Here is an 11,869-nt window from a genome sequence, read left to right as displayed (position 1 = left end):
TGGTTTAGCTGTTATTAAAAGTTTGGTTTTTTAGTGCTGAAAATGCATTTTCAGCTCGCACTGTACACATTTGCTATGTGAGGCATTATCTCATAAGGGAAATACTGGACAATCAAATTAATGACTTCCCAGGCTTCAGGATGCCTTTTTACACTCTATAAATGTGGAAATTTACATTGGAAACGTTTGGTTTAGCTGTTAATGAAGTTTCGTTTTTTTAGTGCTGAAAATTCATTGTCTGCTGGCGCTGTACACTTTTTCTAAGTGTTGCAATATCTCATGAAGGAAATACTGGACAATCAAATTAATGACTTTCCAGGCTTCAGGATGCCTTTCTACACTATATAAAGGTGGAAATTTACATTGGAAACGTTTGGTTTAGCTGTTATAAAAGTTTGGTTTTTTAGTGCTGTAAATGCATTTTCAGCTCGCGCTGTACACATTTGCTATGAGAGGCATTATCTCATAAGGGAAATATTGGACAATCAAATTAATGACTGCCCAGGCTTCAGGATGTCTTTTTACACTATATAAGGGTGGAAATTTACATTGGAAACGTTTAGTTTAGCTGTTAATGAAGTTTCGTTTTTTTAGTGCTGAAAATTCATTGTCTGCTGGCGCTGTACACTTTTTCTAAGTGTTGCAATATCTCATGAAGGAAATACTGGACAATCAAATTAACGACTTTCCAGGCTTCAGGATGCCTTTCTACACTATATAAAGGTGGAAATGTACATTGGAAACGTTTGGTTTAGCTGTTATAAAAGTTTGGTTTTTTAGTGCTGTAAATGCATTTTCAGCTCGCGCTGTACATATTTGATATGAGAGGCATTATCTCATAAGGGAAATATTGGACAATCAAATTAATGACTGCCCAGGCTTCAGGATGTCTTTTTACACTATATAAAGGTGGAAATATACATTGGAAACGTTTAGTTTAGCTGTTAATGAAGTTTCGTTTTTTTAGTGCTGAAAATTCATTGTCTGCTGGCGCTGTACACTTTTTCTAAGTGTTGCAATATCTCATGAAGGAAATACTGGACAATCAAATTTATGACTTTCCAGGCTTCAGGATGCCTTTCTACACTATATAAAGGTGGAAATTTACATTGGAAACGTTTGGTTTAGCTGTTATAAAAGTTTGTTTTTTTAGTGCTGTAAATACATTTTCAGCTCGCGCTGTACACATTTGCTATGAGAGGCATTATCTCATAAGGGAAATATTGGACAATCAAATTAATGACTGCCCAGGCTTCAGGGTGTCTTTTTACACTATATAAAGGTGGAAATTTACATTGGAAACGTTTGGTTTAGCTGTTATAAAAGTTTGGTTTTTTAGTGCTTAAAATGCATTTTCAGCTCGCACTGTACACATTTGCTATGTGAGGCATTATCTCATAAGGGAAATACTGGACAATCAAATTAATGACTTCCCAGGCTTCAGGATGCCTTTTTACACTCTATAAAGGTGGAAATTTACATTGGAAACGTTTGGTTTAGCTGTTATAAAAGTTTGTTTTTTTCGTGCTGTAAATGCATTTTCAGCTCGCGCTGTACACATTTGCAATGAGAGGCATTATCTCATAAGGGAAATATTGGACAATCAAATTAATGACTGCCCAGGCTTCAGGATGTCTTTTTACACTATATAAAGGTGGAAATTTACATTGGAAACGTTTAGTTTAGCTGTTAATGAAGTTTCGTTTTTTTTAGTGCTGAAAATTCATTGTCTGCTGGCGCTGTACACTTTTTCTAAGTGTTGCAATATCTCATGAAGGAAATACTGGACAATCAAATTAATGACTTTCCAGGCTTCAGGATGCCTTTCTACACTATATAAAGGTGGAAATTTACATTGGAAACGTTTGGTTTAGATGTTATAAAAGTTTGGTTTTTTAGTGCTGTAAAAGCATTTTCAGCTCGCGCTGTACACATTTGCTATGAGAGGCATTATCTCATAAGGGAAATATTGGACAATCAAATTAATGACTGCCCAGGCTTCAGGATGTCTTTTTACACTATATAAAGGTGGAAATTTACATTGGAAACGTTTGGTTTAGCTGTTATAAAAGTTTGATTTTTTAGTGCTGTAAATGCATTTTCAGCTCGCGCTGTACACATTTGCTATGTGAGGCATTATCTCATAAGGGAAATACTGGACAATCAAATTAATGACTGCCCAGGCTTCAGGATGTCATTTTACACTATATAAAGGTGGAAATTTACATTGGAAACGTTTGGTTTAGCTGTTATAAAAGTTTGTTTTTTTAGTGCTGAAAATGCATTTTCAGCTCGCACTGTACACATTTGCTATGTGAGGCATTATCTCATAAGGGAAATACTGGACAATCAAATTAATGACTTCCCAGGCTTCAGGATGCCTTTTTACACTCTATAAATGTGGAAATTTACATTGGAAACGTTTGGTTTAGCTGTTAATGAAGTTTCGTTTTTTTAGTGCTGAAAATTCATTGTCTGCTTGCGCTGTACACTTTTTCTAAGTGTTGCAATATCTCATGAAGGAAATACTGGACAATCAAATTAATGACTTTCCAGGCTTCAGGATGCCTTTCTACACTATATAAAGGTGGAAATTTACATTGGAAACGTTTAGTTTAGCTGTTATAAAAGTTTGGTTTTTTAGTGCTGTAAATGCATTTTCAGCTCGCGCTGTACACATTTGCTATGAGAGGCATTATCTCATAAGGGAAATATTGGACAATCAAATTAATGACTGCCCAGGCTTCAGGATGTCTTTTTACACTATATAAAGGTGGAAATTTACATTGGAAACGTTTGGTTTAGCTGTTATAAAAGTTTGGTTTTTTAGTGCTGTAAATGCATTTTCAGCTCGCGCTGTACACATTTGCTATGAGAGGCATTATCTCATAAGGGAAATATTGGACAATCAAATTAATGGCTGCCCAGGCTTCAGGATGTCTTTTTACTCTATATAAAGGTGGAAATTTACATTGGAAACGTTTAGTTTAGCTGTTAATGAAGTTTCGTTTTTTTAGTGCTGAAAATTCATTGTCTGCTGGCGCTGTACACTTTTTCTAAGTGTTGCAATATCTCATGAAGGAAATACTGGACAATCAAATTAATGACTTTCCAGGCTTCAGGATGCCTTTCTACACTATATAAAGGTGGAAATTTACATTGGAAACGTTTGGTTTAGCTGTTGTAAAAGTTTGGTTTTTTAGTGCTGTAAAAGCATTTTCAGCTCGCGCTGTACACATTTGCTATGAGAGGCATTATCTCATAAGGGAAATATTGGACAATCAAATTAATGACTGCCCAGGCTTCAGGATGTCTTTTTACACTATATAAAGGTGGAAATTTACATTGGAAACGTTTGGTTTAGCTGTTATAAAAGTTTGGTTTTTTAGTGCTGTAAATGCATTTTCAGCTCGCGCTGTACACATTTGCTATGTGAGGCATTATCTCATAAGGGAAATACTGGACAATCAAATTAATGACTGCCCAGGCTTCAGGATGTCTTTTTACACTATATAAAGGTGGAAATTTACATTGGAAACGTTTGGTTTAGCTGTTATAAAAGTTGGGTTTTTTAATGCTGAAAATGCATTTTCAGCTCGCACTGTACACATTTGCTATGTGAGGCATTATCTCATAAGGGAAATACTGGACAATCAAATTAATGACTTCCCAGGCTTCAGGATGCCTTTTTACACTCTATAAATGTGGAAATTTACATTGGAAACGTTTGGTTTAGCTGTTAATGAAGTTTCGTTTTTTTAGTGCTGAAAATTCATTGTCTGCTGGCGCTGTACACTCTTTCTAAGTGTTGCAATATCTCATGAAGGAAATACTGGACAATCAAATTAATGACTTTCCAGGCTTCAGGATGCCTTTCTACACTATATAAAGGTGGAAATGTACATTGGAAACGTTTGGTTTAGCTGTTATAAAAGTTTGGTTTTTTAGTGCTGTAAATGCATTTTCAGCTCGCGCTGTACACATTTGCTATGAGAGGCATTATCTCATAAGGGAAATATTGGACAATCAAATTAATGACTGCCCAGGCTTCAGGATGTCTTTTTACACTATATAAGGGTGGAAATTTACATTGGAAATGTTTAGTTTAGCTGTTAATGAAGTTTCGTTTTTTTAGTGCTGAAAATTCATTGTCTGCTGGCGCTGTACACTTTTTCTAAGTGTTGCAATATCTCATGAAGGAAATACTGGACAATCAAATTAATGACTTTCCAGGCTTCAGGATGCCTTTCTACACTATATAAAGGTGGAAATGTACATTGGAAACGTTTGGTTTAGCTGTTATAAACGTTTGGTTTTTTAGTGCTGTAAATGCATTTTCAGCTCGCGCTGTACACATTTGCTATGAGAGGCATTATCTCATAAGGGAAATATTGGACAATCAAATTAATGGCTGCCCAGGCTTCAGGATGTCTTTTTACTCTATATAAAGGTGGAAATTTACATTGGAAACGTTTAGTTTAGCTGTTAATGAAGTTTCGTTTTTTTTAGTGCTGAAAATTCATTGTCTGCTGGCGCTGTACACTTTTTCTAAGTGTTGCAATATCTCATGAAGGAAATACTGGACAATCAAATCAATGACTTTCCAGGCTTCAGGATGCCTTTCTACACTAGATAAAGGTGGAAATTTACATTGGAAACGTTTGGTTTAGCTGTTATATAAGTTTGGTTTTTTAGTGCTGTAAATGCATTTTCAGCTCGCGCTGTACATATTTGATATGAGAGGCATTATCTCATAAGGGAAATATTGGACAATCAAATTAATGACTGCCCAGGCTTCAGGATGTCTTTTTACACTATATAAAGGTGGAAATATACATTGGAAACGTTTAGTTTAGCTGTTAATGAAGTTTCGTTTTTTTAGTGCTGAAAATTCATTGTCTGCTGGCGCTGTACACTTTTTCTAAGTGTTGCAATATCTCATGAAGGAAATACTGGACAATCAAATTTATGACTTTCCAGGCTTCAGGATGCCTTTCTACACTATATAAAGGTGGAAATTTACATTGGAAACGTTTGGTTTAGCTGTTATAAAAGTTTGTTTTTTTAGTGCTGTAAATACATTTTCAGCTCGCGCTGTACACATTTGCTATGAGAGGCATTATCTCATAAGGGAAATATTGGACAATCAAATTAATGACTGCCCAGGCTTCAGGATGTCTTTTTACACTATATAAAGGTGGAAATTTACATTGGAAACGTTTGGTTTAGCTGTTATAAAAGTTTGGTTTTTTAGTGCTTAAAATGCATTTTCAGCTCGCACTGTACACATTTGCTATGTGAGGCATTATCTCATAAGGGAAATACTGGACAATCAAATTAATGACTTCCCAGGCTTCAGGATGCCTTTTTACACTCTATAAAGGTGGAAATTTACATTGGAAACGTTTGGTTTAGCTGTTTTAAAAGTTTGTTTTTTTCGTGCTGTAAATGCATTTTCAGCTCGCACTGTACACATTTGCAATGAGAGGCATTATCTCATAAGGGAAATATTGGCCAATCAAATTAATGACTGCCCAGGCTTCAGGATGTCTTTTTACACTATATAAAGATGGAAATTTACATTGGAAACGTTTAGTTTAGCTGTTAATGAAGTTTCGTTTTTTTTTAGTGCTGAAAATTCATTGTCTGCTGGCGCTGTACACTTTTTCTAAGTGTTGCAATATCTCATGAAGGAAATACTGGCCAATCAAATTAATGACTTTCCAGGCTTCAGGATGCCTTTCTACACTATATAAAGGTGGAAATTTACATTGGAAACGTTTGGTTTAGCTGTTATAAAAGTTTGGTTTTTTAGTGCTGTAAATGCATTTTCAGCTCGCGCTGTACACATTTGCTATGAGAGGCATTATCTCATAAGGGAAATATTGGACAATCAAATTAATGACTGCCCAGGCTTCAGGATGTCTTTTTACACTATATAAAGGTGGAAATTTACATTGGAAACGTTTGGTTTAGCTGTTATAAAAGTTTGGTTTTTTTGTGCTGTAAATGCATTTTCAGCTCGCGCTGTACACATTTGCTATGTGAGGCATTATCTCATAAGGGAAATACTGGACAATCAAATTAATGACTGCCCAGGCTTCAGGATGTCTTTTTACACTATATAAAGGTGGAAATTTACATTGGAAACGTTTGGTTTAGCTGTTATAAAAGTTTGTTTTTTTAGTGCTGAAAATGCATTTTCAGCTCGCACTGTACACATTTGCTATGTGAGGCATTATCTCATAAGGGAAATACTGGACAATCAAATTAATGACTTCCCAGGCTTCAGGATGCCTTTTTACACTCTATAAATGTGGAAATTTACATTGGAAACGTTTGGTTTAGCTGTTAATGAAGTTTCGTTTTTTTAGTGCTGAAAATTCATTGTCTGCTGGCGCTGTACACTTTTTCTAAGTGTTGCAATATCTCATGAAGGAAATACTGGACAATCAAATTAATGACTTTCCAGGCTTCAGGATGCCTTTCTACACTATATAAAGGTGGAAATTTACATTGGAAACGTTTGGTTTAGCTGTTATAAAAGTTTGGTTTTTTAGTGCTGTAAATGCATTTTCAGCTCGCGCTGTACAAATTTGCTATGAGAGGCATTATCTCATAAGGGAAATAGTGGACAATCAAATTAATGACTGCCCAGGCTCCAGGATGTCTTTTTACACTATATAAAGGTGGAAATTTACATTGGAAACGTTTGGTTTAGCTGTTATAAAAGTTTGGTTTTTTTAGTGCTGAAAATGCATTTTCAGCTCGCACTGTACACATTTGCTATGTGAGGCATTATCTCATAAGGGAAATACTGTACAATCAAATTAATGACTTCCCAGGCTTCAGGATGCCCTTTTACACTCTATAAATGTGGAAATTTACATTGGAAACGTTTGGTTTAGCTGTTAATGAAGTTTCGTTTTTTTAGTGCTGAAAATTCATTGTCTGCTGGCGCTGTACACTTTTTCTAAGTGTTGCAATATCTCATGAAGGAAATACTGGACAATCAAATTAATGACTTTCCAGGCTTCAAGATGCCTTTCTACACTATATAAATGTGGAAATTTACATTGGAAACGTTTGGTTTAGCTGTTATAAAAGTTTGGTTTTTTAGTGCTGTAGTAAATGCATTTTCAGCTCGCGCTGTACACATTTGCTATGAGAGGCATTATCTCATAAGGGAAATATTGGACAATCAAATTAATGACTGCCCAGGCTTCAGGATGTCTTTTTACACTATATAAAGGTGGAAATTTACATTGGAAAGGTTTAGTTTAGCTGTTAATGAAGTTTCGTTTTTTTAGTGCTGAAAATTCATTGTCTGCTGGCGCTGTACACTTTTTCTAAGTGTTGCAATATCTCATGAAGGAAATACTGGACAATCAAATTAATGACTTTCCAGGCTTCAGGATGCCTTTCTACACTATATAAAGGTAGAAATTTACATTGGAAACGTTTTGTTTAGCTGTTATAAAAGTTTGGTTTTTTAGTGCTGTAAATGCATTTTCAGCTCGCGCTGTACACATTTGCTATGAGAGGCATTATCTCATAAGGGAAATATTGGACAATCAAATTAATGACTGCCCAGGCTTCAGGATGTCTTTTTACACTATATAAAGGTGGAAATTTACATTGGAAACGTTTGGTTTAGCTGTTATAAAAGTTTGGTTTTTTAGTGCTGTAAATGCATTTTCAGCTCGCGCTGTACACATTTGCTATGAGAGGCATTATCTCATAAGGGAAATATTGGACAATCAAATTAATGGCTGCCCAGGCTTCAGGATGTCTTTTTACACTATATAAAGGTGGAAATTTACATTGGAAACGTTTAGTTTAGCTGTTAATGAAGTTTCGGTTTTTTAGTGCTGAAAATTCATTGTCTCCTGGCGCTGTACACTTTTTCTAAGTGTTGCAATATCTCATGAAGGAAATACTGGACAATCAAATTAATGACTTTCCAGGCTCCAGGATGCCTTTCTACACTATATAAAGGTGGAAATTTACATTGGAAACGTTTGGTTTAGCTGTTATAAAAGTTTGGTTTTTTAGTGCTGTAAATGCATTTTCAGCTCGCGCTGTACACATTTGCTATGAGAGGCATTATCTCATAAGGGAAATATTGGACAATCAAATTAATGACTGCCCAGGCTTCAGGATGTCTTTTTACACTATATAAAGGTGGAATTTACATTGGAAACGTTTGGTTTAGCTGTTATAAAAGTTTGGTTTTTTAGTGCTGAAAATGCATTTTCAGCTCGCACTGTACACATTTGCTATGTGAGGCATTATCTCATGAAGGAAATACTGGACAATCAAATTAATGACTTTCCAGGCTTCAGGATGCCTTTTTACACTATATAAAGGTGGAAATTTACATTGGAAACGTTTGGTTTAGCTGTTATAAAAGTTTGGTTTTTTAGTGCTGTAAATGCATTTTCAGCTCGCGCTGTACACATTTGCTATGAGAGGCATTATCTCATAAAGGAAATATTGGACAATCGAATTAATGACTGCCCAGGCTTCAGGATGTCTTTTTACACTATATAAAGGTGGAAATTTACATTGGAAACGTTTGGTTTAGCTGTTATAAAAGTTTGGTTTTTTAGTGCTGAAAATGCATTTTCAGCTCGCACTGTACACATTTGCTATGTGAGGCATTATCTCATAAGGGAAATACTGGACAATCAAATTAATGACTTCCCAGGCTTCAGGATGCCTTTTTACACTCTATAAATGTGGAAATTTACATTGGAAACGTTTGGTTTAGCTGTTAATGAAGTTTCGTTTTTTTAGTGCTGAAAATTCATTGTCTGCTGGCGCTGTACACCTTTTCTAAGTGTTGCAATATCTCATGAAGGAAATACTGGACAATCAAATTAATGACTTTCCAGGCTTCAAGATGCCTTTCTACACTATATAAAGGTGGAAATTTACATTGGAAACGTTTGGTTTAGCTGTTATAAAAGTTTGGGTTTTTAGTCCTGTAAATGCATTTTCAGCTCGCGCTGTACACATTTGCTATGAGAGGCATTATCTCATAATGGAAATATTGGACAATCAAATTAATGACTGCCCAGGCTTCAGGATGTCTTTTTACACTATATAAAGGTGGAAATTTACATTGGAAACGTTTAGTTTAGCTGTTATAAAAGTTTGTTTTTTTAGTGCTGTAAATGCATTTTCAGCTCGCGCTGTACACATTTGCTATGTGAGGCATTATCTCATAAGGGAAATACTGGACAATCAAATTAATGACTGCCCAGGCTTCAGGATGTCTTTTTACACTATATAAAGGTGGAAATTTACATTGGAAACGTTTGGTTTAGCTGTTATAAAAGTTTGTTTTTTTAGTGCTGAAAATGCATTTTCAGCTCGCACTGTACACATTTGCTATGTGAGGCATTATCTCATAAGGGAAATACTGGACAATCAAATTAATGACTTCCCAGGCTTCAGGATGCCTTTTTACACTCTATAAATGTGGAAATTTACATTGGAAACGTTTGGTTTAGCTGTTAATGAAGTTTCGTTTTTTTAGTGCTGAAAATTCATTGTCTGCTGGCGCTGTACACTTTTTCTAAGTGTTGCAATATCTCATGAAGGAAATACTGGACAATCAAATTAATGACTTTCCAGGCTTCAGGATGCCTTTCTACACTATATAAAGGTGGAAATTTACATTGGAAACGTTTGGTTTAGCTGTTGTAAAAGTTTGTTTTTTTAGTGCTGTAAATGCATTTTCAGCTCGCGCTGTACACATTTGCTATGAGAGGCATTATATCATAAGGGAAATATTGGACAATCAAATTAATGACTGCCCAGGCTTCAGGATGTCTTTTTACACTATATAAAGGTGGAAATTTACATTGGAAACGTTTAGTTTAGCTGTAATGAAGTTTCGTTTTTTTAGTGCTGAAAATTCATTGTCTGCTGGCGCTGTACACTTTTTCTAAGTGTTGCAATATCTCATGAAGGAAATACTGGACAATCAAATTAATGACTTTCCAGGCTTCAGGATGCCTTTCTACACTATATAAAGGTAGAAATTTACATTGGAAACGTTTGGTTTAGCTGTTATAAAAGTTTGGTTTTTTAGTGCTGTAAATGCATTTTCAGCTCGCGCTGTACACATTTGCTATGAGAGGCATTATCTCATAAGGGAAATATTGGACAATCAAATTAATGACTGCCCAGGCTTCAGGATGTCTTTTTACACTATATAAAGGTGGAAATTTACATTGGAAACGTTTGGTTTAGCTGTTATAAAAGTTTGGTTTTTTAGTGCTGTAAATGCATTTTCAGCTCGCGCTGTACACATTTGCTATGAGAGGCATTATCTCATAAGGGAAATATTGGACAATCAAATTAATGGCTGCCCAGGCTTCAGGATGTCTTTTTACACTATATAAATGTGGAAATTTACATTGGAAACGTTTGGTTTAGCTGTTAATGAAGTTTCGTTTTTTTAGTGCTGAAAATTCATTGTCTGCTGGCGCTGTACACTTTTTCTAAGTGTTGCAATATCTCATGAAGGAAATACTGGACAATCAAATTAATGACTTTCCAGGCTTCAGGATGCCTTTCTACACTATATAAAGGTGGAAATTTACATTGGAAACGTTTGGTTTAGCTGTTATAAAAGTTTGTTTTTTTAGTGCTGTAAATGCATTTTCAGCTCGCGCTGTACACATTTGCTATGAGAGGCATTATCTCATAAGGGAAATATTGGACAATCAAATTAATGACTGCCCAGGCTTCAGGATGTCTTTTTACACTATATAAAGGTGGAAATTTACATTGGAAACGTTTAGTTTAGCTGTTATAAAAGTTTGTTTTTTTAGTGCTGTAAATGCATTTTCAGCTCGCGCTGTACACATTTGCTATGTGAGGCATTATCTCATAAGGGAAATACTGGACAATCAAATTAATGACTGCCCAGGCTTCAGAATGTCTTTTTACACTATATAAAGGTGGAAATTTACATTGGAAACGTTTGGTTTAGCTGTTATAAAAGTTTGGTTTTTTAGTGCTGAAAATGCATTTTCAGCTCGCACTGTACACATTTGCTATGTGAGGCATTATCTCATAAGGGAAATACTGGACAATCAAATTAATGACTTCCCAGGCTTCAGGATGCCCTTTTACACTCTATAAATGTGGAAATTTACATTGGAAACGTTTGGTTTAGCTGTTAATGAAGTTTCGTTTTTTTAGTGCTGAAAATTCATTGTCTGCTGGCGCTGTACACTTTTTCTAAGTGTTGCAATATCTCATGAAGGAAATACTGGACAATCAAATTAATGACTTTCCAGGCTTCAGGATGCCTTTCTACACTATATAAATGTGGAAATTTACATTGGAAACGTTTGGTTTAGCTGTTATAAAAGTTTGGTTTTTTAGTGCTGTAAATGCATTTTCAGCTCGCGCTGTACACATTTGCTATGAGAGGCATTATCTCATAAGGGAAATATTGGACAATCAAATTAATGACTGCCCAGGCTTCAGGATGTCTTTTTACACGATATAAAGGTGGAAATTTACATTGGAAACGTTTAGTTTAGCTGTTAATGAAGTTTCGTTTTTTTAGTGCTGAAAATTCATTGTCTGCTGGCGCTGTACACTTTTTCTAAGTGTTGCAATATCTCATGAAGGAAATACTGGACAATCAAATTAATGACTTTCCAGGCTTCAGGATGCCTTTCTACACTATATAAAGGTAGAAATTTACATTGGAAACGTTTGGTTTAGCTGTTATAAAAGTTTGGTTTTTTAGTGCTGTAAATGCATTTTCAGCTCGCGCTGTACACATTTGCTATGAGAGGCATTATCTCATAAGGGAAATATTGGACAATCAAATTAATGA

Source organism: Idiotropiscis lumnitzeri, unplaced genomic scaffold (assembly GCF_059441095.1).
Source record: "Idiotropiscis lumnitzeri isolate Australia: NSW breed Sydney's pygmy pipehorse unplaced genomic scaffold, RoL_Ilum_1.0 HiC_scaffold_23, whole genome shotgun sequence".
Taxonomy (NCBI): domain Eukaryota; kingdom Metazoa; phylum Chordata; class Actinopteri; order Syngnathiformes; family Syngnathidae; genus Idiotropiscis; species Idiotropiscis lumnitzeri.
This window is presented reverse-complemented; position numbering follows the sequence as displayed.